Below are 25,016 nucleotides of genomic sequence, written 5' to 3' on the forward strand. Positions count from 1 at the left end.
CGACCCTCGCGTTCAATGATGTTCAGCCAACACCCAACCTCGCGTCTCAATTCTAAGAGGCGACGCTGGGTTTTGAACGCCAGACTGGGCGTTTGACTCGTTCAAATACGAGTCGAACGGTTATAGAACTGTTTTCCCCACGATCTGAGGAAATCATGCCCACTCAGAAGCGGATTTAGAGGGTAGTTACAACCTCTGATCCCCCTATAAAAACTCAACAAACTCAACTGAGTTAAGGATTGGCTTTTTGGAACGGAAGAGTTGGCAGCAGGTAGGATTTTTCAGGATCTCAACCACTCAGGTTTGGTGATTCAACAGCAGCAGTAGTAAAATCCTTAGAGATAGGTGTTGGACCCTAGAGGGGGGTGGTTAGGGTCAAAAGGCTCTAATATGCAATAAAAATAAACACAAGCAAACCACAAAACAGTAGTGCGATTAAAGTAAAAGAGATAGGGTTAGGAATCGTTATCCTTTGACGCGCGATGTGTTAACGAGGTTCGGTCCTCTGACCTACGTCCCCGCTCCCCACTCTCGAGGAGAAATCCACTACACACCCGGTTTGGAAGCCGGAACTTCGTCTACACAGCGATCCCACACGATCTCTCACTACACAGTTTGATCTCAACAGATCACACTCCCTCACAGTTGATCTACACAAGATCTCACTCACATAGCAGAAGAAAAGATGCAAGACTCTCTCTTTACACAGCCCCTATGGCAAAGAGAAGAATTACTGAAGCTTGGAAGTGAACACACACAAAAACCACAGAGAAAACAGATTTGAAAATTTTCTCAGGAAGACAGCAGTCTCTCTGGTTTTTGCAAATGTTAGGACAGCTTGGAAGATGAAGGAGAAAGAGTTTAAATAGATGAGATTAAACATTTTGAAAACACAACCCAATCTTCCCAATTAAGAAAATAATCTCCTTTTCAGACCATTACCACAGACTGTGCCAAACACGGTTAAGTGTAAGCACAGCAAACGAGGCAATCGACCGTTTGAAAAAAAGTCGCGGCTGACCGAAGAAGATTTTGGTTGACCGAAGGGATTTTCGGTCGACCGAAAAAATGCTTCGGTCGACCGACCGAAAAACCGGTCGACCGCGAACAACATTGAAAAACCAGAAAACAAGCAGAGCCATCATCGGTCGACCGGCGCGGTCGACCGATATAAAAATCGAGATTTCGGTCGACCAAAACGTGTGTGTGATTCCCAATAGCTTCAAGTAAACTCAGTAACTCTTTGCCTACATTCTAGCACTAGAGAGAAAAACAAAAGAAAGCTAATATCCTCATATAGAGAGCAATATACTTGAGCTTTGATATAGCTTGAATCGGATGAAGCTTTTATTCGAATTTGTCGTTCTTGAAATAACGTTGCTTCATCTCTTGGCCTCCTCCTCCTTTGGATATCTTCGTTGTAGCATATATTCCATCCATCCTCCATTAATGGCACTAACGAGCTTGACAAATGAATTTACTACATTTATACTCAATAAGCCATTAGTACCGATAATGGTGGTTCTAGAACATCATCAAAACATAAGGGCTAACAATCTCCCCCTTTTTGATGATGACAACCAACCATTATATAAAAGCAAAAAATAAAAATAAAAATAGCTTATAGATAAGTGCTCCCCCTATCTATGAGCTCCCCCTAAGTATATGTAACAAATGAGGAGGATTTCTCTCCCCCTTTGTCACCATCAAAAAAATGGGGTAAAGAGAGATACAAAATACAACTAAACAAGCAAGCAATGTTGAACTTTCACATAGTGCATAAGCCCAAAACATTTCTTATGCGACAAAAATCATCCTCTCCAAGAGGCTTAGTAAATATATCCGCTAGTTGAGATTTTGTGTCAACAAATACTAGGGATACATCTTGTCTCTCTACATGATCGCATAAGAAATGATGGCGCACATCAATATGCTTAGTTCTAGAATGCAAAACCAAATTTTTGGAAATATTTATAGCACTTGTGTTATCACAAAAGATTTTAATATTTTGAAAATTCAAATCATAGTCAACTAAACTTTGTTTCATCCATAAAACTTGAGCACAACATAAGCCGGCGGCAATGTATTCCGCTTCCGTAGTGGACAATGCAACACAATTTTGTTTCTTGGAAGCCCAAGAAACAAGGGAATTTCCTAAGAATTGGCATGTTCCACTAGTACTCTTGCGATCTACCTTACATCCGGCAAAGTCGGCATCACAAAAACCATATAAATCAAAAGAAGTGCTTCTTGGATAAAATAAACCAAGGTTAAAAGTTCCATTAACATACTTAATGATCCTTTTAACCGCAATTAAATGAGATGCTTTAGGAGAAGCTTGAAAACGTGCACATGCACACACACTAAACATGATATCGGGTCTACTAGCGGTGAGATAAAGAAGACTACCTATCATACCTCGGTATAGTTTTTGGTCCACATCTTCACCACTCTCATCCGCATCAAGCTTAACACTAGTACTCATGGGAGTAGGCGCATGCTTAGAATTCTCCAACTTGAATTTCTTCACCAATTCCTTCGCATACTTGCTTTGTGAAATGAAGATCCCATCCTTAGTTTGCTTGACTTGGAGCCCGAGAAAGAATGTAAGCTCTCCCATCATACTCATCTCAAAGTGATCCTGCATAACTTTAGAAAATTCCTTGCACAAGGATTCATTAGTAGCACCAAAAATAATGTCATCCACATATATTTGAACCAAAATGAAATCATTTTTCCTTTTATCATTTTTCCTTTTTCTCACAAAAAGAGTGTTATCAATTGATCCTTTTGAAAAGCCATTTTCAATAAGAAAACTAGAGAGGCGAGCATACCAAGCTCTAGGAGCTTGTTTCAACCCATATAAAGCTTTTTGTACCCGGTAAACATGATTAGAAAAATCACGATCTATAAAACCGGGGGGTTGCTCAACATACACTTCCTCTTCTATAAAACCATTTAAGAATGCACTTTTAACATCCATTTGAAATAGTTTGAAATTTTTAAAGCTAGGAAATGCCAAAAACATCCTAATAGATTCCAACCTTGTAACCGGTGCAAATGTTTCATCATAGGCTATGCCCTCCTCTTGATTGTATCATTGGGCAACCAAACGAGCTTTATTCCTAGTAACAATACCATGTTCATCAAGTTTTTTTCTAAAAACCCATTTAGTACCAATAACACTAGCATTGTTAGGTCTAGGAACTAACTTCCAAACATCATTTCAATGAAAATTGTTTAGTTCTTCATGCATAGCCAAAACCCAAAATTCATCATTTAAAGCATCATTGATCTTTTTAGGTTCTAGTTGAGATAGAAATGAAATATTACCACACTCACTCAAGGCTTTTGAGTGAGTAATAACTCCTTTTGAATGGCTCCCAATAACTTGTTCCTTTGGATGGTTTGATGTGAATTTCCAAGCTTTAGGAGGTTCAATTTGTTCATTGTCATTTGAGCTATTCACATCCTTTTGAGCTTCTATAGAAGGAGTATCATTGATTTGCAATAAGTCCAATCCTCCCTCAACATCATCATCATCATCTTTCCTAGGTAGAAAAACTTGAGAACCAACATTAGTCCCATCAAAAGTAACATTTATAGATTCTTCAACAACGAGACTTCGTTTATTGAAGACCCTATAAGCCTTACTTCGAGGTGCATAGCCTAAGAAAATACCAACATCAATTTTGGAGTCAAATTTATCATGATGATCTTTTGTATTTAAAATAAAACATTTACAACCAAAGATACGGAAATAACCAATAAAAGGAGTTTTTCCATAAAAAAGTTCATATGGAGTTTTCTTAAGCTTTGGTCTAATCAAAACACGATTTAAAACGTGGCAAGCCGTATTGACGGCTTCCGCCCAAAAATATTTTGGCAAATCAAATGAATTAAGCATAGTGCGTGCCATCTCTTGTATGGTGCAATTTTTCCGTTCAACAACACCATTTTGTTGTGGTGTTCTAGGAGCGGAAAACATATGAGTTATACCATGATGAACACAAAAATCATAGAAAAATTCATTTTGAAATTCACCACCATGATCACTTCTTATTTTAACAACTTTCAAATCTTTTTCATTTTCAATTCTTTTAACACGATTAGCAAATTCTTCAAAACAATCATTTTTCTTAGCAAGAAATATTGTCCATGTAAAACGAGAAAAATCATCAATAATCACAAAAACATAGTGTTTGCCTCCAAGAGAGGTAACACGCATAGGACCAAACAAATCAAGATGAAGTAATTGCAAGGGTTTAGAAGTTGATACCTCATTGATGGATTTGAAAGAGGATTTTGTTTGTTTACCTTTAACACAATCCTCACATGTGGTATCTTTGATGAAGTGCAAGCTAGGTAATCCTCTCACAAGATTTCTCTTAGACAATTTTGATATTAACTCCATATTTGCATGTCCAAGTCTTTTGTGCCAAATCCAAGGATTTTCATCAATTGCCGCAAGACACTTCACATATTAATTTACTAATTCATTCATCTCAAAAATGTATACATTAGATTTGCGATTAGCAATAAAAACAATTTTTCCATTCATACTAATGATGCATTTATCCGGTTTAAATGAAATATCAAAACCTTTATCACTTAATTAGCTAATGCTAAGAAGATTATGATTCAAACCATTTACTAAATAAACATCTTCTATTGTGGGTGAGGGTTTCTTACCACACCACCACCGAAGGAGACGCTACCTCCTTCAATCCTTGATAGGGTTGCAAATAACTCTTTGTTGCCCGTCATGTGATGTGAGCAACCACTATCAAGGTACCACATCTCCTTACGTCGTTGCCATGACGTTCCCTACAAAAGAAGAAGAGGAAGGTGTAGTAGCTTTAGGTACCCATGTCTTGGGTCCTTGGTGGTTAGTAGTCTTGGTGCCTTTGGGTACTCACATCATTCCATAAAAATCATGGTTATCTTTAATTCTACAATGAGTAGAAATGTGTCCATGTCTTATACAATAAGTACATACAAAATTTCTTTTGTATGTACGGATGTTTGAACCATGAAACCTATTTCTATCATAGTGATTATAGTTAGCATAAGCATGATTGGGTCTAGTCCTACAACCCTCAATTTCCAATCTTTCAATCTTTGATCTTAGTTGCTTATTCTCAAAATCGAGATCTCCTAGCAATTCATCTTTTAGAGCAAGAGAGGTTGTTAGTTGTTCTAGCTTAATATCACAAGAGGCATGCAATTTTTTAAAAGAAGAGTATTCTTTAGACATTCTTTTAAATTCAAAGTTCAACTCTTCTAAAGCCATAGCTATGTCACATTGCATATAGAAAGATTCACTTTCGGCCTCGGATATTACCTCATGTTCATTTGCCATGAAACAAACATTTGGGTCATGAAGAGCAAGTTTGGCTCCTTCTTCATCACTATCCGAGTCACTTGGTTCGGATTCTTCCCATCCGGCATACATAGCCTTCTTCTTCTTGTACTTCATGTACTTTTTCTTGAGCTTAGGGCAATCCTTAGCGATGTGACCCGGTTCATTACACTCAAAACATTTACCTACACGAGAGGAAAACTTGTTGTTAGATCGAGGGTTAAATTTCTTGTTCATTCTTATTAGTCTAGAGATTCTTCTAGAGAGATGGGCCACTTCTCTAGAAAAATCGACTTCACTATCCGATGACGAAGATGAGTTGTCACTATGGTCTTCAACTTTGGTGACGGCTCCTCAACTTCACGTGATGGCACTTCCTCCTTTTCCTTCCCCTTGAGCTTCTTCTCATGCACTTTGAGCTTTCCGATGAGGCTATTAAGAGCTAAGGTAGTGAGGTCATGAGCTTCCTCAATGGCCGTAGCCTTGGGCTCCCATGCTGGAGTCAAGGAGTGAAGTATCTTGTAGTTCATCTCTTGAATGGACAATTGCTTGTCAAGACCATGTAATTCATTAATGATATTAGTAAAACGGGAAAACATAGCATCAATGGATTCATTAGGAAGCATTTTAAATAGCTCATAATCATGCATAAGTCCACTAATCTTAGATTCCTTAACTTGGGGGGTTTCTTCATGTGTGACACATAATTTTACCCAAATTTCGTGTGCGGTTGCACACGTGAAAACTCTATTGTATTCATTTGGGGAGAGACCACAAATTAAGGCGTTCATGGCCTTAGCATTGAGATTGGCTTGGTGCCTTTCTTCATCGGTCATGTTCCCGACTTTGGACTTCTCTACATATTTCTTTTCTATGAGCTCTAGGATGTCAAGATCAATACAACGGATCTCTCACTACACAGTTTGATCTCAACAGATCACACTCCCTCACAGTTGATCTACACAAGATCTCACTCACACAGCAGAAGAAAAGATGCAAGACTCTCTCTTTACACAGCCCCTATGGCAAAGAGAAGAATTACTAAAGCTTGGAAGTGAACACACACAAAAACCACAGAGAAAACAGATTTGAAAATTTTCTTAGGAAGACAGCAGTCTCTCTGGTTTTTGCAAACGTTAGGGCAGCTTGGAAGATGAAGGAGAAAGAGTTTAAATAGATGAGATTAAACATTTTGAAAACACAACCCAATCTTCCCAATTAAGAAAATAATCTCCTTTTCAGACCATTACCACAGACTGTGCCAAACACAGTTAAGTGTAAGCACAGCAAACGAGGCAATCGACCGTTTGAAAAAAAGTCGCGGCTGACCGAAGAAGATTTCGGTTGACCGAAGGGATTTTTGGTCGACCGAAAAAATGCTTCGGTCGACCGACCGAAAAACCGGTCGACCGCGAACAACATTGAAAAACCAGAAAACAAGCAGAGCCATCATCGGTTGACCGACGCGGTCGACCGATATAAAAATCAAGATTTCGGTCGACCGCACCGGTCAACCGACGACCTCTCTGGAGCTCAGTAATGAATGATCATTTGTGCTGTCGACCGGTCCGGTCGTATATTGCAGAAACTGACTTTTTGACTTAACTAAAATATTTGCAAAATATTTATTTGACCTCTGAAAATTGTGAAACTTTGTAAAATATTTTTAATACTAAAAACAAACTGTTTGGAAAAATAATTTTGCAAATAGGTCCTCATACTTGTGAAAAATAGTATTTTGTGAAAAACGTTTAAAAACATAAGTATGAAAACATGTGTGTGTGATTCCCAATAGCTTCAAGTGAAATCAGTAACTCTTTGCCTACATTCTAGCACTAGAGAGAAAATAAAAACTAGCTAATATCCTCACATAGAATAAAGTTCTTGAGTCTTGATATAGCTTTAATTTTGATGAAGCTTCTATATGAATTTGTTGTTCTTGAGATAACATTGCTTCATCATTATGCCTCCTCCTCCTTTAGATATCATCGTTGTAGCGTATATTCCATCCAATCCTCCATTCATGGCACTAACAAGCTTGATAAATAAATTTACTACATTTGCACTCAATAAGCCATTAGTACCGATAATGGTGGTTGTAAAACATCATCAAAACATAAGGGCTAACAATAGGATTTTTGAATCAAATTCAGAAGATCAAATCTGAGAGGATTCTTTCACAACAGAATATCAGCTTGGTCATTAACCGAATTTTCGGTTCTAACAACTCTATTAACAGAGTTCTAACTCTTTCAGAGTTCTTAAACTCATTCAGAGTTATCCATTAAACTTTCCACAGAAGTTCATTGTTCCCACGAGATAGAAGATGGTCGGATCATCAACGGAGAGCAAATTCGACGCGAACAATCGAAGGAGGCATTCCATCGCTACCTAGAAGAACCCAGTTTTAAACAAAGGAGAGAATCAAATTCGTAAGGAGGCATTCCATCGCTACCTAGAAGAACCCAGTTTTAAACAAAGGAGAGAATCAAATTCGTTCTCTTCTCTTTTGTAATCAAATTGTAATTAGAATCAAAGGAATACAAGTCAATTTTCTTTGTTCTCTTCTTTTGCAATTTTCCTACATCAAAGATGGCGGACTCCACTGCGGACTACTTTTTCCGACGAAGATGTGAGTTGGTAGCGCACAGTCTCCGACGATCCACCTCATGGAACCACTGTAGAAACTCTCGTCGTGGTATGAGGAAGCCATATCCTCTGGATCGCTTAGCCCCAAGGCTAAGCATGGTATCCACAAGATCTCCAAGGGGATCAATTTTGTTGTTGAAGTGCCAAAGAAAGCCCTCTCCTTCGGCCAGGAACTCAAACTAGCTCTGCTAGTTGAAGATCCCACCTCTGTGTCAACCAGACATACTTCGGGCCACAAACGGCCTCTGGAGAAGACGAGTTCCATGAGCGTCAATGACGCTGCTGCTAAGGCTTTGAAACAAGCCAAGAAGAACGCCGCTCGCAGACGAGGAAGATCCATACGTCGAGCACACTTGCGTGAAAGCCGAATGTTGGCCCAACGTGAGGACCGCGTTTCTGAAAATTCACCCGAACCTAGCGTTCCCAAGGAAGAATGCTCACTTCGCGGCAACGAGCCCGACTATGAGCCTCGGCTTATATAGTTAAAACGCGACCCTGAGTGGCGCGTTGTTCCTTCAAAACGCAGCCCTCAGAAGGGAGCTGTTAAAACTAAACGCGACCCTCAGGTACGCGTTCAAACGAAACATGACTCTCAAGAGTCTGTTTCACCAACCAAACGCGACCCTCAGGGGCGCGTTCAAACAAAACATGACCCTCAGAGGTCTGTTTCATCATTTAAACGTAGGCCTCGGCCTAATGTTTACAAATCTCAACGCGACCCTCGCGTTATTTCTCAAGAACGCGATCTTCAAGAGGTCCGCAGGTTCAGAGAAGTCAGCGTGGCTTCAAAGTCCACGTTCGACAAGAACCAATCTCACCCACCCAAGGGCAGGGGGTTCCATCTCCGCCTCCGTGCCTGGGGAAAGTCTCCTCCCAAGTTCCTGATCTGTGGGAATTATTATCGAGAGGAAAACCAATAGCACAAGCAGCTCACTCATGTTAATGTGAGAGGCTTATATCTGCAGTCCTGTCAGAATGCCATTGTTGCGCATCCACACCTCGACAGTCTGTATTCGACAGGTTGACGAATGTCGTTAGACCTGCCAAACGACAACGCCAATACAAAAAGAAGACAGCCGAAGCGGAATACTCCGAAGTCACCATCAACATGATCGGCAGAGGAAAAGCCTCACGATCCGATTCTGACGAGTCGCAAAGAAGTCAATCTCCAACTGTTAGGGAAATTTGCGACCAGTTCGAAGGAGTATATCGGAATACTCGGACTCAGACAGGAGCTATCCGTCCGGTTAATTATCAAAGATTAGCCAAGGGAGTCGTTTCCGATGATGAACATTCGGCAGTCACCGAATCTCAATCTTCAAGTTCTGTTGTCGCACGCGAGGTCTCCGCTTACACGACAGGGAACCATGAAGACATAGCCAAAAGAGTGGACGAACATCATGTCATGCTCCAGGCACAACAGGAGACACTTCAAAAGAGTGGACGAACATCATGTCATGCTCCAGGCACAACAGGAGACACTTCTCCAATTAAAGGATATGCTGGCCCAGCTTCTCGCTGAAAAAGGCCAAAAACCAGAGTCTTCCCGGAGAACTATGTCAAAGGGAAAGCAAAAGGCGCACGAACATTCGGATCGTGAGACTCACAACCTAGAATCTTCTTCCAAAAATGAGAAGGAGATGTAAAAAGAGCTGTATCCTCAGTCCACCAAAATGGATGAACTGGAAGCTCGCCTCAATGCAATCGCCAACAGAAGTGAGCTCCGTGAAAAAGGAGTAGTGCGGCCTTACCCTGCTGAGTGGGATACAGCCCCCTACCCACCGAAATTTAAGGCCCCTACCTTACAACCGTTTGATGGCACAGGATCGCCGAATCAGCACATCTACTACTTTAAATCCCAAACTGGAGATGTGGTAGCGAATGACGCCATCCTGACCAGGCTATTCATCGGTACCCTTAAGGGTGTCGCTTTTGAATGGTTCATGAAGCTGCCTGCTGGATCTATCCAGAAATGGGTAGACCTGGAAAGGCTATTCTTGGCCAGGTTCTTTGAGGACGATACAGAGGTCTCAGTCCCAACTCTTCTCGCCACTAAGCAAAGGAAAGGAGAGTCCATCAAGGCCTATGTGGAAAGATTCCGCAGCATGGCATTACGATGCCCCTCAGGGATGACCCAATCAACTTTGGTTAAAACTTGCAGGCACAACCTGCAGACCCAGCTCCTTGCTCAGATAGGGGTAGCAGAGTGTCGCTCCTGGAGACAACTAGTTTCACAAGGAGAGCAAGCTGAAGAGATAGGAATTGTGGCTTGGTAGTGAAAACTTTCAAACTCGGCACCAGCTTCAAAATCATCCTCTGCATGCTCTGTCTTATAGTTAACACTGGAAGCTTTAATCTGAGCTTTAGCGTCCTTAAGAGAGACGACTGCAATACGAGATACGACTACATTTTTCTGGTTCAAATTCTGAAAGAGGTATTCCGCCCATGTGGTATGCATAATGCCCCCTCCACGCATCCCAAAGACTTAGGCACATATGTGGAAGTGGCACATCAATTCCCAGAAAGTAGAGTAAATTTCCGGGTGTGCCACCTTCAGTAAGGAAAGCTCCTTGGTGGTAGGGATGAACTCCTCGTATGGCGTTTTTCCGAGTGGCAACCCCGATACCGCCTGCATCTTATGAAGAGTAAAACCTAACTCTCCTGCAGGCGTGAAAAATATATAGCTGTCCGGGTTATATTTCTCCAACATAGCGAAGAAATTGTGGAAACTTTGCACAACTCCCCGTCGAACAGCTAATACAAGAATTGTGAGACCCGATCGAGCGACGATTCTTTAAGCTCCTCAAGAACAAAGTCAACCATACGGGTCCACCAACCTTCTTCTCCAGAACAGACCCATTCAGGGGATCTAAATGTCTGGGTAGAGAATTCACTCTGAGTTGCAAGGAATTGACGAATAAAGATGTTCGCTGGACGTGGCATCTCCTGAACCAGCTCCTTCTTCTCAAACAAACCAGGTCTTAACCCCTTGAGTTGTCCTCCGATTTGTGTACGAGCTCGCCGACCAAATCTAAGCGACACATTCTCCTTTTCCTTTACTATGTCGAAGGCCAAACCCCGACGACAACTCACATTCAAGAAATAGGAGAGCGGGTACATCCACTTCATGCTTGGGAGGAATAAAAGGCGACTATCAACTCTCCGCAACAGCTTATCTTCCACATATGTGAGATGATCATCGCCTGGTATGCGATCTCCAAATATGAATGCTGGTTTAGGAAACTGGCCATGACCGATAGGGGTCTCCAAGTCTAAGTCAGTTATCAGAATCTTGAGGGTAGAGCATTGGGGGAATTTAATCATTTCCGCTCTTTCCAAATCAGGGAAGGTACACAATGGAATTCTGCTCTGAAGACTGAATATTTCATTCGCATCAGGTCCACCGATGTATCCAAAATGATGCTTTTGTGAAAGCGGCACGTTTGGGAGAAGCACTGCACAATCAAAAGCAGAGGTTAGCGGCTAGAAGCGAACTATCGACATAAAGACAGAGTCTGAAATACAAAGGGTTAAAATCTCGTGTCGAAATCTTCAACGCGAAGGTCGAACCTCGCGTCAGAAGCCTCAAACGCGAGAGTCAACCTCGTGTTGAAAAAACTTGAACGCGAGGGTCGAGACCCATATGGGATCCCAACCCCGCGTTTTCATTGAGCTAAAACGAGTCATCTTCCTCATTATCAAGAACCCATCTAGGGTTGTCAAAGAACTTGCCAAGGCAAGTTATTTCGGTCAGCACTCACCACGACAGGGAGGCCCCTGCGGCGGCGATGTCGACGGCAAAGTTCCCACATGGGCAAGGACACCGCCGGCGTCCTTAGCTGACGGCATCTCGGAGGTCGCTCCGGCGACTTTCTTGGAGTTAGATCTCGTTCTCCGAGGTGCCATTGATGCAGTCGATCGGAGGAAACTCTTTTGAACGAGAGAGACAAAGTTCATCGAAGATCTTGCCGTAATCAAACGAGAGTTCTCATTCTCGGAAATAGCCAAAGAGTTTTGAGAGTCAAGTGACTCTTGACGTGACCACTCAGGTCTATTTATAACAGCCGTCAAGCTGTTAAGATGGCACGGGATTCTAGGAGAGAATCCCAACCATCTTTGAAACGCGAAGCTCACTATCGCGTTCAGTTTCCCAAATGCAAAGCTCGAGCCAGCGTCACGAAGGCCCGAACCTCACGTTTCAAATATCAAACACGAAGGTCACCTCAGCGTTGCAATTCTTCTAAATGAAAAACCTACACTTGTGAACCCGCTTAACGGAGTGTTAATCAAAACCTCTGTATCTCTTCAGCAGAATCTAAATTCTCATCGGGCTAATGCTACACCCCAAAATCCACTTATCAATTCTCATTAATAGAACGATAAGTATCAAAATCATTGTCAATTTATTAGCTCTCCTCAGCAGAGCAATAAATAACCCGCTTTCAGTGGGGTAACAAACTCCCCCAAAATCTTGTTCAAATTACAAGTATCACAATTCATCGCTCCGATGATAAAACACTTAGCAGTTCTCCCCAGTGAGACGCTATAATATTCTTTCCCCACAAATGTCACGTTAAAATTACACCTCTGACAAAATCAACTTATCGATTCTCGTCAATAGAACGATAAGTCCTCAAAATTGCCCTGATCGCAATATTTCTCCTGTCACGTTAAAATCACACCTCTGACAGAATCAACTTATCGATTCTCGTTAATAGAACGGTAAGTCGTCAAAATTACCTCGATCGTAATAATCCCCCTGCCAAGTTAAAACTATACCTCTGGCACTCATAGATTTCTTTCAGTGTTCAAAGCAGAAATAACACAGGAAGAATTCTACTAGTCAACCCCATTACTGGAAAATAATAAAATTTTCATCCTAGGAATACATCTCAGGCATTTCTCGTGATTTGTTACTTAAAATCAAAACATGATAAATGCAAGAAACAATGAGAAGTCAATATCACTTTTTATTCAGAAACCAAAAGAAAGTGATACAAAGCTGTTCTTAAGAAAAAGAATAGTACAAGGTCAAGTCAAAAGAAGAAAGTTGAGCTTTGGCATCAGAGAGCTTTTCCTTATGACTGGCTCGTACAATGGCTTCAGCCTTCCTACGCAGATCATCCTCAGTAAGTGCCACTTCAGCGGCTGCCTCCTCCTTCGCTCTTTCAAGAGCCTGAGCTTCCTTATGGTAATTCAAAAGAGTGTCTGCATTTTTGGCCCCAAGTATATTAACAACGGCTTCTTCGCGAGAAAGCTGAGCCTTCAATCTCAGTGGCTCGTACAATGGCTTCAGCCTTCCTACGCAGATCATCCTCAGTAAGTGCCACTTCAGCGGCTGCCTCCTCCTTCGCTCTTTCAAGAGCCTGAGCTTCCTTATGGTAATTCAAAAGAGTGTCTGCGTTTTTGGCCCGAAGTATGTTAACAACAGCTTCTTCGTGAGAAAGCTGGGCCTTCAATCTCAGTACCTCCGCCTCAGCTTCGACAAGCTTTGTACGGATAAGGTCCAAAGAAGCAGTAGAGAGCTCCAGTTCTTTTTGTCTCAGATCGCTCTGTTCTCGCAAATGCGTGACTTGAAGCTCTTTTTTAGCCAGACTTCGCTCAATCACCTCACGGCGAGTCACTTCTTCAACTTGGAGGTTAGCAAAAGTAGACACGATCTGTGTCTGAATGTCTGCATGGCTGAGGGCTTCCAAATGTCTGAGTCGGGCTTCTAAGTGGGAAATAGCTTCCGAACAACGTTCAAAGCAATGGGCATTGCCCACACTTTTGACCCCATTTAAGCCTGCTTCTAAGAGATACTTAAAAGAATCAAAGCGGCCTCGACCAGCTGTGACAACCTCAATTACCTTCCTCACGAGACTGTTTAAGTAGCTCAAGGAAATATGGAGGAAGTCAGGAGCGTCCGTTGGACTGGAAAAAGCAATAGAGGACGACTCGATGACCCCAGAAGTGGACGCGCCAAAGTATGGATTAACAAGTGATTTGGGTGTAGAAGTCGTGGAGGCAACTGAAACATTCAATTGCGAAGGACTTGAAGTCAAGCCATCATTGTCCTCGCCGGAGATGCGCTTGGTCCGGCCTCTGTGGGCACAAGCGAGATCTTCATCAGTGCTGTAGGTGAAGCAGCTACAGTGGATGCGGTAGGCAGGGGCTGCTCTTGCATAGGAGCTAACGCCTGCAGGAAGAATGATTGCCGTAGGAGAACCAGGTAAATATTGCTCTTCTAAAGGAGCCAACATCTGTGCAGGTTCTTGCTCTGAAGTAGTAGCAGCAGTAGTCCCTGGAGAAGGAGAACCTGCACGAAAAAAGGGTCGGAACGCGGAAAGAACATGCGGAAGAAGTCGAAGAAAACTAGGCTTACCGGAGATGTGAAAAGGAGTATAACCAGATACTTTATCAGATGGGACCTTGGGAGCATCGTCGAAAGTGGTGATGTCATCTATGGAATCATGCTCCTCATCATCTTCACCATCATCCGGCATGTTGCCAACGTCAGCATCCTCATCGTCTCTATCTTCGTCAGCTGCACCACCAATCGAGGAGCCTTCATAATCAACTCGCTCCTCATCATCCTGAGCCACTGAAGGTTCCAGAAGATCTGTTCCAGCAGCTGGTTTATTCATAAGTCCCATTGTAGGACTAGGAATTAAATCACCAGCTTGTGACATTAAGGCTGAAGGAGAAGGGGATGGATTCTCTTCAAGACCCCCTGGTTCTAATGCCGGAGACTTAGGGAGGTCCATCACTGGAGCAGATTCTGCATCTGCAGCCATTAATTCGTCCTCTTCGAAGCATCACTCGATAGGGCTGGGCCATGAGAACGAAGCCTAGTTTTACGTGGCGGGCCTACAACAGAAGATTCCTGTTGTTCTTCATCTTCAGCAGCTTTGATGGCATCAGCCATCAACTTAGATTTTTGTTGGCCTTTGGGGGGAGGGGAATCAACCAGCAACTTTCGACGGATCTGTTTCTCATATTTGCCGGCTTCATCCGCTGAGAGTTTTCTCTTCCCAGCTGCTCTTGTCGTGGGGGGATCAACCGCTTGTTGTTCTTCCACCGGAACAGGCCCAGCTCTTTGTTCCTCTTCCTGTCCAGCCGGCTGATTCTCGATGGATAGGAACTCGTCAATCCCTCTCAAGCGGGATGTCTTGGACCCCTTTCTTGAAGCATACATATGCCTGATGTCTTTTAGGCAAGACGTATTCAGGTTGTAATTGGGAGTCTGAGAAGCGGCGAAATACCAATTACAGAAGCTTATGGAAGTGTAGGAGTTGGGTGTTTTATGGGGAAGCCTGAAGATAGCTTTGGTACAACCTGCCACAGAATAGTACCAAGCCCTGGCCCCTTCATATAAATTACCTATAATTGAGAGTTGTGGACGAGGGTTCCCGATGTACAACTGATCATACCCAAATTGACGAGCAAACCTATAGGGTTAGTAGGGCTCGACGAAACAGTTGACGCCTTGTCGGAAAATTAAGTAGCCTGGCCTGATGGAGAGAAGCCAGTGGAAAACACCCCCGCTCAGCTGAGTGAATCCATTAGAACCCGCTACGTCCTGATATTCGGCTCCGTAAACGCCGCCCTCAAAATCAGGAAAACAGCGGAAGATATGGAAGTGGGTGTGTCGCGCCAAAATTTGGCGAATTCTAACCATATACCCCCCCTTCCCATTTCGCAGATTCTAGTCGTTGCACGAATGGGATGAATGAATCTTCCGGGGGAGAGGCTGCACTCATCAAAGGAGGACAGTGAAGCACGTACCAAGCCATCAAATAGGTATATGCATTGGCACCCTGGGATTGGGAGTTTTGAAAGTCTTGTGACCCTCAGACTCTACCTCTGTAATATCAACAAAGTCCGAGGCCAACTCCCGCAATCCATACTGCAAACAACCCACCATAGCATTGAGGAGGCTCACAGGCCTCCCATGGGCTAAAAGGACCGTCGGGTAGACCACCTCAACAGCAAGAGCATCGACCGGTCTAGTAGGAACGACGCAACGCTTGAGCCACAACATCAAGAATCCAGCCAGCAGCGCTGTGTCGGAAATGGGAATCAGAGCTTGATAATGGAAACTCTCAAAATCCGTGTGAGCCGGGAAAACATCTTCCTTGGCCTCATTGGTGTAATGGGAGGTAGCGTCGTCAATGCGAGCCTGAACCTCTTCCAAAGTACTGACAGGAGGCAATCGGATCACTGAGGCTCCTTTAGTGGTCAAGTTATAGAATAAATATTCCGCCCAAGACACTTGTTTAATGCCGCTTCCTCGGGCCCCCGTCTGCTGCATACAAATGTGGAAGTAACACATGACTTCCCTGAGAGTGGCATAAATTTTGGGGATGGATTTCTTTAAAATTTTAAGTTCCGCGGATCCCGGAACAAATTCTTCGTATGGCAAATCCCCAAGAATGAGACCCGAAACTTCGTGCATCTCGTGAAGAGCGAAGCCTAACTCCCCCACAGGGGTGAAGAAAGTGCAAGTCTCAGGATTATACTTCTCCAGTATGGAAAAGAAGTTAAAGTGGCTCTGGATAATCCCGAACTTAGTAGCCCGTACAGGAACCAGCAATCCAGCTCGAGCAAGAGGTACTTACAATTCATCCAAAACAAACTTGGTCATCTGAGTCCACCACCCTGTCACCGGAGAATGAACCCAGCCAGGAGTTCTAAATCCTTGCATGGGAAACTCTCCTTTCTTCGCCACAAACCTCTTGACAAAGGTATTTTCCGGACTGGCCACTTCGCCAAGGGGATATTCCTTAGCGAATAAACCCGACCGTAAAGCTGTCACCTGCCGGTTATAACCAACTGTGCGGACCCCGTGAAAAGTCAGAGTGCCAAGAGTGACCCCGTCCTGATCCTTAACCAGAGGCCAATCCATACGCCTTAGGACGGAAGCACACTGGAAATAAGATATGGGGAACATCCTCTCTATATTGGGCAAGAAAAGGTTGCGGTCCCCAACTTTCCGTAGCCACTTATAGTCCCCATCATAAGCAGCGCTTGCTTCGAAGTCAACAAAGTCCCCGAAGAGGTATCCAGGTTTGACTATTGGCTTACGGCTTGGGGTTTCAAGTCGAGCATCCGTAACCAATGTCCTAAGGGTCTCAGGAGAAGCTTGGGTGATCAGTTCTACGCGACTCTTTTCCCTAACTCGGAAAACGGGGAGTTCAAAATGCGACCTGAAGGTCATGTTCATGTCCGCACCACCTTCATGCCCAAAATGGTGACGAAAAAGAAGAGGTTCACTGGTATGGCGCACTGCAAAATAAAGAAAAATTTAGACAAGGCAAAAACAAAGTTCAGACGCGAAGGTCGACTCCCACGTCAGATAAGCTTGGACGCGAAGGTCGAACCTAGCGTCAAAAATCTCAGACGCGAAGGTCGAACCTCGCGTCAGAAAATTTAGACGCGTAGGTCGACCCTCGCATCAAGAATCTGAGACGCGGAGGTCGAACCCCTAGTCAAAAATATCAAACGACGGAGTCCAGCCCCGCGTTATTGAAACGAGTTGCCTTGTTGATCCAAAGATCAGAACTTGCCGAAGCAAGGTTAACGACCACGAAGGTCGTACTCACCGCCGATCAGAGGAAGTTGGGGCGGCACGGTCGCCTGAGCAGCAGCAGCGCCGCGGCATCAGGCTTGGAAGGACGAGGAGCAATTGACTTCTTGGGTGCCATGGAATCCAATCGGAGGAGAAGAATAGTTTTCGCCAAAGATGAGAACGAAAATTTTTCATTGGAATTTCAAGAAGAGTCGAATGACTCTTGATTTGACCTCCAGCGGTCTATTTATAGACAGCTGTGAGCTGTCAAATCGTAACGGACGGGATTCGAGGCCAGAATCCCGCCTAAACTTGACCCTAGCATTCAAGTTGTTTGGGCTTCCAAACGCAAGGCTCATTCACGCATTCAAATTTCCCAACGCTGAGCTCACCCACGCGTTCCAACTCTCAAATGCAGAAATTATCTCTGTATTTGTACCACCAAGGCTACGACATAGCCCCCAGATGAATAAAAGAAGAGCTAACAGCAATCATCAAGGTGACCAAAGCCGAGAAGAAACAAACTACTCAACTGGGTAGTCTATTGGAAAAGTACAGATAGATTACAATTAACAACATTGAAATCATGTGGCTCGATCAAACGGAGTGAGCAATCAATCCACTAGATTTTGGGATCCAAAGTATTCCGAAAATTCGTCCCAGTCAACCGCGAACTTTCGAAAACTTTGGAGGGGGTTCTGTAGGCTGTCTAAAAATCACAATAATTAGCTGATCCCTATCAAGCTCCGATAATGGAAGTCACAATCAGACGACTTTCTAATCACTGTATTCGCAATTCTGCAATCGCTACAAACATGACCTCATTTCTAAGATGATTGATCTTGATGGTTGCGACAACAACATGACTAATATTATATTAGCAACTATTAGAGATGCTGATGAGCAGTGTAATGATTTTAGAAATAAAATGCTTGGTAGAGAGCTATGGGCGAATATTCATCTTTAAGACACTATGGAGGTTGATTCCCATCTAACTCCTACAACGAAAGCTACAATCAAATAGCTTTCGCGCCGACAATCGAAAGCTGCAAATGGAGGACTTTTCACATAGACCGAGAAGAGTTACAATTCAACGACACTTCCGACAACTGATGAAAACTCTATTCAGCAGTCTTCACATTCTGTAGTGAAAGTTACAATCTGACGACTTTCACATTCCACAACAGCTAAATCTAGGATTACTGAACAACGGTCCTTGCAACGTTTTACAGAAGAAGTTACAAGTCAACTAGCTCCTTCTAAAACGCGGATGTCATCCCCGCGTTACAATTTTGGAAGTGCAGGCGACTCCCGCATTTCCAAGCACAAGCTAAACGTGAGCGACCCTCGCGTTCGTAGGGGTTCAACCAACACCGACCCCCGCGTTCCCAAACTACAACAAACCAAAACGCGAACGACCCTCGCGTTCAATGATGTTCAGCCAACACCCAACCTCACGTCTCAATTCTAAGAGGCGACGTTGGGTTTTGAACGCCAGACTGGGCGTTTGACTCGTTCAAATACGAGTCGAACGGTTTTAGAACTGTTTTCCCCACGATCTGATGAAATCACGCCCACTCAGAAACAGATTTAGAGGGCAGTTACAACCTCTGACCCCCCTATAAAAACTCAACAAACTCAACTGAGTTAAGGGTTGGCTTTTTGGAACGGAAGAGTTGGTAGCAGGTGGGATTTTTCAGGATCTCAACCACTCAGGTTTGGTGATTCAGCAGCAGCAGCAGTAAAATCCTTGGAGATAGGATTTTTGAATCAAATTCAGAAGATCAAATCTGAGAGGATTCTTTCACAACAGAATATCAGCTTGGTCATTAACCGAATTTTCGATTCTAACAACTCTATTAACAGAGTTCTAACTCTTTCAGAGTTCTTAAACTCATTTAGAGTTATCCATTAAACTTTTCACAGAAGTTCATTGTTCCCACGAGATAGAAGACGGTCGGATCATCAACGGAGATCAAATTCGACGCGAGCAATCGAAGGAGGCATTCCATCGCTACCGAGAAGAACCTAGTTTTAAACAAAGGAGAGAATCAAATTCATTCTCTTCTCTTTTGTAATCAAATTGTAATCAGAATCAAAGGAATACAAGTCAATTTTCTTTGTTCTCTTTTTATGGCTCTTCTCGAGATCAAAACCAGGTTTGATTCGGAGGAAAGAGGGGGAGAGAATCTCAAATCTTTCGAAGGCTTTTTCTTTATGAAAATATTCGCCAAGATTTGCTAATTCTCCTCTGAAATTCGTGGTCTACTGTTTAATTGGACAGCACCTCGCCCTCAGATTTCAGATCCTCTCCAATAAAGACTTTGGGCTTCTATTTATAGGCTTTTGTCGCCGTGTTTTCTGATAAGATTAAGTATTTTGATGTCATCTATAGTAAATAATAGCTCAACCGCACTTAGGGATAACTTCAAATCAGTTGGGGAGGTTCTGGAATGAAAGAATCCTTAAAAAAATATCGAAATCCATGTTTGGGAGGTTTTGGGAGGCCAAAATAGTCGTGGTGGCTCGCATGCGTGCGAGTCACCATTTGGTGACTCGCAGCCTTGCGAGCCAGTTTGTATTATCTCGATTAGTTTAACTCTAACTCTCTTATCTGATCTCAGAATGAGTTGATTTAAGGTGCGTTGGAAAGCTGATGAAAAGACCTACAACTTTTGTGTTTTAAGTTTCTTTATAATTAAATCACAACATGGCTGAAATTTCACTTTTTTGTGCAAGCCACTATTTGGTGACTCGCATGGGTGCGAGTCACCATTTGGTGACTCGCAATCTTGCGAGCCAGTTCGTACCACCTCGAGTATTTTGACTCTAACTCTCTCGTCCGATCTCAGAATGAGGTAATTCAAGATGCGTAAGAAAGATAGAAAAGATATCTATAACTTCCAATAGCCAAGCCACACATGGTGTGTGCGAGTCACACATGATATTTTGTCCAATTGGTGGCTCGTAGCCTTGCTAGTCAGTTCGTACCACCTCGGGTGTTTTGGCTCTAACTCTCTCGTCCGATCTTGGAATGAGGTAATTCAAGATACTTTAGAAATCTGGATAAGAGACCTACAACTTCCAATGTCCGAGCTACACATGGTGTGTGCAAGTCATACAGTACTTTGTCTAATTGGTGGCTCGCAGCCTTGTGAGTCAGTTCGTACCACCTCAGGTATTTTGGCTCTAACTCTCTCGTCCAATCTCAGAATAAGGTGATTTAAGATGCGTTGGAAATATGGAGAAGAGACCTACAACTTCCTATATCCAAGATACACATAGTGTGTGTGAGTCACACATGGTGTTTCGCCCCTTTTGGGTGAAACACAACTCCTAGCTGCGTTGTTTTTTTTACCATTTCGTCTGTTACGTTGACTCGTATGCTTCACCGACTTGTATCATACATTTTGTTAAGTTGGAGGTGACCAGTAAATGTGTTGGCCACTTGGTGGTAGCCGGTGAGCACGCGAGCCACCTGGCGTTGGCTGTTCTGGTGGTTCGTCGCCATGTCATCAATGTTTTGCCGATTCGCTTCATGCGCTTGTCGGCGTCAGATGATCCTCTTTGACTTGGACGATCCCCTTCAATTTGAATAATAGCGTTCGTCACCTTCTCCTTGTCTCGAGCTATGTGTGGACACCTCTAGGTATTTTTAGACGTCTACATTGTCAACTGGATCCAAGTCGATCCGGGTTCCGTTGTCAGTATCATGCCACTCCGATTAATGTAACCCATTGTCAGCATCATGCCACTCCGATTAATGTATAGTCTTGGAATACCGGCCAGTAAGCTAGCCTCCACAGGCACTACGATCTATAAATTCAATACCAACGGATCCAGACCATTGGGTAAGATCCGAGTAAAGTGCCAGATTAGAGATTTGAAGTCAGAAGTCACATGTTATGTCACTACTAAATAATGAGGCATCCTAGACGGAAAATTCTGTCTAAGAAAATCAGAATTCTGTCTAGGATGAGTATCCTAGACGGAATTCTGTCTAGAATACACGCCTAGAAGTTCCGTCTAGGATGTAGTATTCTAGACGAAAATTCCGTCTAGAATACATCCTAGACGGATTATTTTAGACGAAATTTAAAACCGTCTAGAATACATTCTAGACGGAATTTCCATCTAGGATAACCATCCTAGACGAAAATTTTTTTCGTCTAGGATGGTTATTCTAGATGGAATTTCTGTCTAGAATATCCAAAACATCCTAGATGGAATCTCCATCTAGGATGAGTATCGTAGACGGAAATTCCATCTAGGATGTTTTTTTAATTTTTTTAACAAAATAAGCATCCTAGGATACTCATCCTAGACAGAAATTCCATCTAGAATATTTTTTTAATTTGTTTTTTTAAAAATAAGCATTCTAGACGGAATTTTGAGCATCCTAGACGGAATTTCCGTCTAGGATGCTATGCTACATTTTTTTGAGTGAACCTATTCAGTGGATACCAAGAACAACATCCATCGTAAGCAAAAATCCTTAATGTGAACAACATCCATCGCAAGGGGGAAGAAAATCCTTTGTATGAGCATATATATTAATAGAACAACATCCATCACAAACAAAAATTATTCCAAATTATTCACTGATAGAAGAAACCTATTTACAGACAAACTCAAAAATTATTCACTTAAATGAAAAGATTACATTAAAACATACTACATGGATAGGCATCATTCAAGTAAATTTCAGACGGGTTTCGATTGATAAGTTTACGAGATTCTTGCAACACCATGTCCCTGCAATTTTAAGGGAATGTAAGCAAAACAATATACTATAACAGACCAAAAGAATACCTATAACAGCAAAGCAATTTAATTCCCATACACATCATCTTCCTATAACAAAGTAAAATGAAAATATTTTCCTAGACAGAAGATATTTTACAACCTCTTTGATGTTTATGACATGTTTTTAGAAAGAGGTTGAAGTTCATGCATACAGACAATGCAAAGCTGCAATATAAAATGATAAGCCATCACCTTCTAACAGAAAATTTCAGTGTTACATTGTAAATAATGTGGAGTTTAATCATGATTTGTCAAAGTCAAAAAGCAATATCATTTGTTTAAGTATGAAGTATGATACATTTCATATTCAACAAATTTCTATGATCCAGAGCTCTAATATTAAGTTTGTAGGCACTCTGACGCATTTGTGAACTCTGATTTGAGAAATCTTATTTCATTTATACAACTCTAATATCATGTACCATACATACTACTGAGTTTTATCAGTTTCTCTCGTACCTGATAATCTGACTCTATTTCTTCTTATCCGATGCATGTCCGTGATTGATTTCGGTAGATATGAATATCGGTTTTTCTCGCCAAAGCATATCAATATTTGTATCAGCATATCAATATTTATATCTACATCCGTTACTAGCATGTGGATATGGAAATGGTAAATGTCATATTCGACGCATAAAATTCAAGTATTTGAACCATAAAATTTTGGACAAAAGGTTTGTCTTCATTGTTGTTAAGGTTATATTCGTACATAATTTTGTACATGATTTCCTTAGATAAAATGATCATACACTACATTGTTGTTAAGGTTATATTCGTACATAATTTTGTACATGATTTCCTTAGATAAAATGATCATACACTACAATAATTATCATGTCGTTCTAAGAATGAATTTTGTACATGATTTCCTTAGATAAAATGATCATACACTACAATAATTATCATGTCGTTCTAAGAATGGAGCTTGATAGATTATAGCTTTAGTCCATCCGAACACAATCAAATTAGAACAGCGTACGAGCTTAACTCCGAAGAGACACCTTGTGCGGACTTCTATGTAAAGTTCAAATTGGCTGCATTAGAAATGGTTCAACTCTTATTCCCCAAGCATAGCTGAATTTGTCAAGGTCACAAATCTTACATTCAAGACGTTACCAACCCATTCTGTTAATCCTCATAAACAAAATATGTATCACTTCTACATGCGACAATAGAGGAGAAAAGACAGACTGAGGAGAAAACAAAATATATACCTTCCACCGGGATCTGCTATTTCATCTGATATATGATCAGAGCTTATAAATTTGAGTCAAGAATCAAAAGAGAAGGATGAAAGATGCTTCATAGTTCAATCAGGAGTTAACGATGACAACCTGAGAGACCAAAACCGAATCTGATGTTTAGATTGATGCAAAGGTGTCAATTCCAAGGTTATCGATAGCGGATAGCGTCGCGTAGCGGTGAGGCATCGCTAAGGCTATTTCGGGCTATTACGGCAAAATAGCGGTAAAAAGCACAAAGTCAAATAGCGGTCTAATTTAGATATGTATAAATACTAAAAAAAATTTAAAAAAATCTAAGAAATCTAAAAGTACATTGTAGGCGTATAAAATTGCTTATAGGTCCCTTAGTACAGTTCGGCACAAACCGACAAACCATCGGGCGACATATCCAAACACGAGCGTCAATCCACAGCACCGAAGCCAAGCGATACGCGACAGAGCGGATTAACGAGGCTACGAGGCTAACGAACAGCACGCAAATAACGGAATAAATCCACTCGCATGCGGAATCAAGCCAAGGGTTCAAAGAGTCAACGAGTCATCCAACCAAGGGCGGACTCGGACGAATCACGATCGAATCAAGGTCAGTTTCGGACTCGAACTCAGAAGTGGATTTACTGCTAAATCAGGTCAACGAATCAAGTCCATACAAATCAACCACAGAACCGAAAAACGGATACAATGACGGAAAACAGCGGAAACCCAACACCTAGAGGGGCTCGGCCGAAACCGAGCCACCTCAAGGTGGCTCGGCCCAAGCCGAGCCACCTATAGGTGGCTCGGCCAAGAGCCGGCCACCTATAGGTGGCCGGCCCAGATCTGTGCGCAGGCACAGTTCAGATGGCCTATAAATAGAGGGCTTGGTTCATTTGTTCGGAGGTTGGAACTTTTGGAGCTGAAACTCTGCCGAATTGAGAACCAATTTTGGAGTTTTGAAGACTTGAAGACTTGAAGACTTGGACATTCAGATCTGGTTCTTGGCGAGCATCCACGTCATAAAAGGCAAGAATTCGAGAGAGAGAAATCAGATCTCAGATCTACGCAGTCATCCTCCGGATCAAAAGCTTGGTCTTTGATCCCGAGAACTAGGACGATTATTTCCTTGGTGAATTAATCCCCCCGTCTATTATTTTCTTTGCGAAATAATACCCATCATACTGCATAGATCCGACCGGATCTAGATCGCGCGGTGGTCCACGGATTAACCCCGGCGTTGGCAAAGAACCCACAAAAGCGAGCGACCGCAAAACAGGAGCTCGTGATTCGTTCGAAAGGAAAGTTGTAATCTTTTATTTTTTCTTTGATTTCGTTGTAACCGGATCTTACAAAAAAGACCGGATCTTTTGTAAGCAAAAAGCAATTACTTGAGAAAACAATGACGTCAATGAAGAACACGATTTTC

Source organism: Asparagus officinalis, chromosome 2, assembly GCF_001876935.1.
Source record: "Asparagus officinalis chromosome 2, Aspof.V1, whole genome shotgun sequence".
In the NCBI taxonomy this organism is placed as follows: Eukaryota; Viridiplantae; Streptophyta; class Magnoliopsida; order Asparagales; family Asparagaceae; genus Asparagus; species Asparagus officinalis.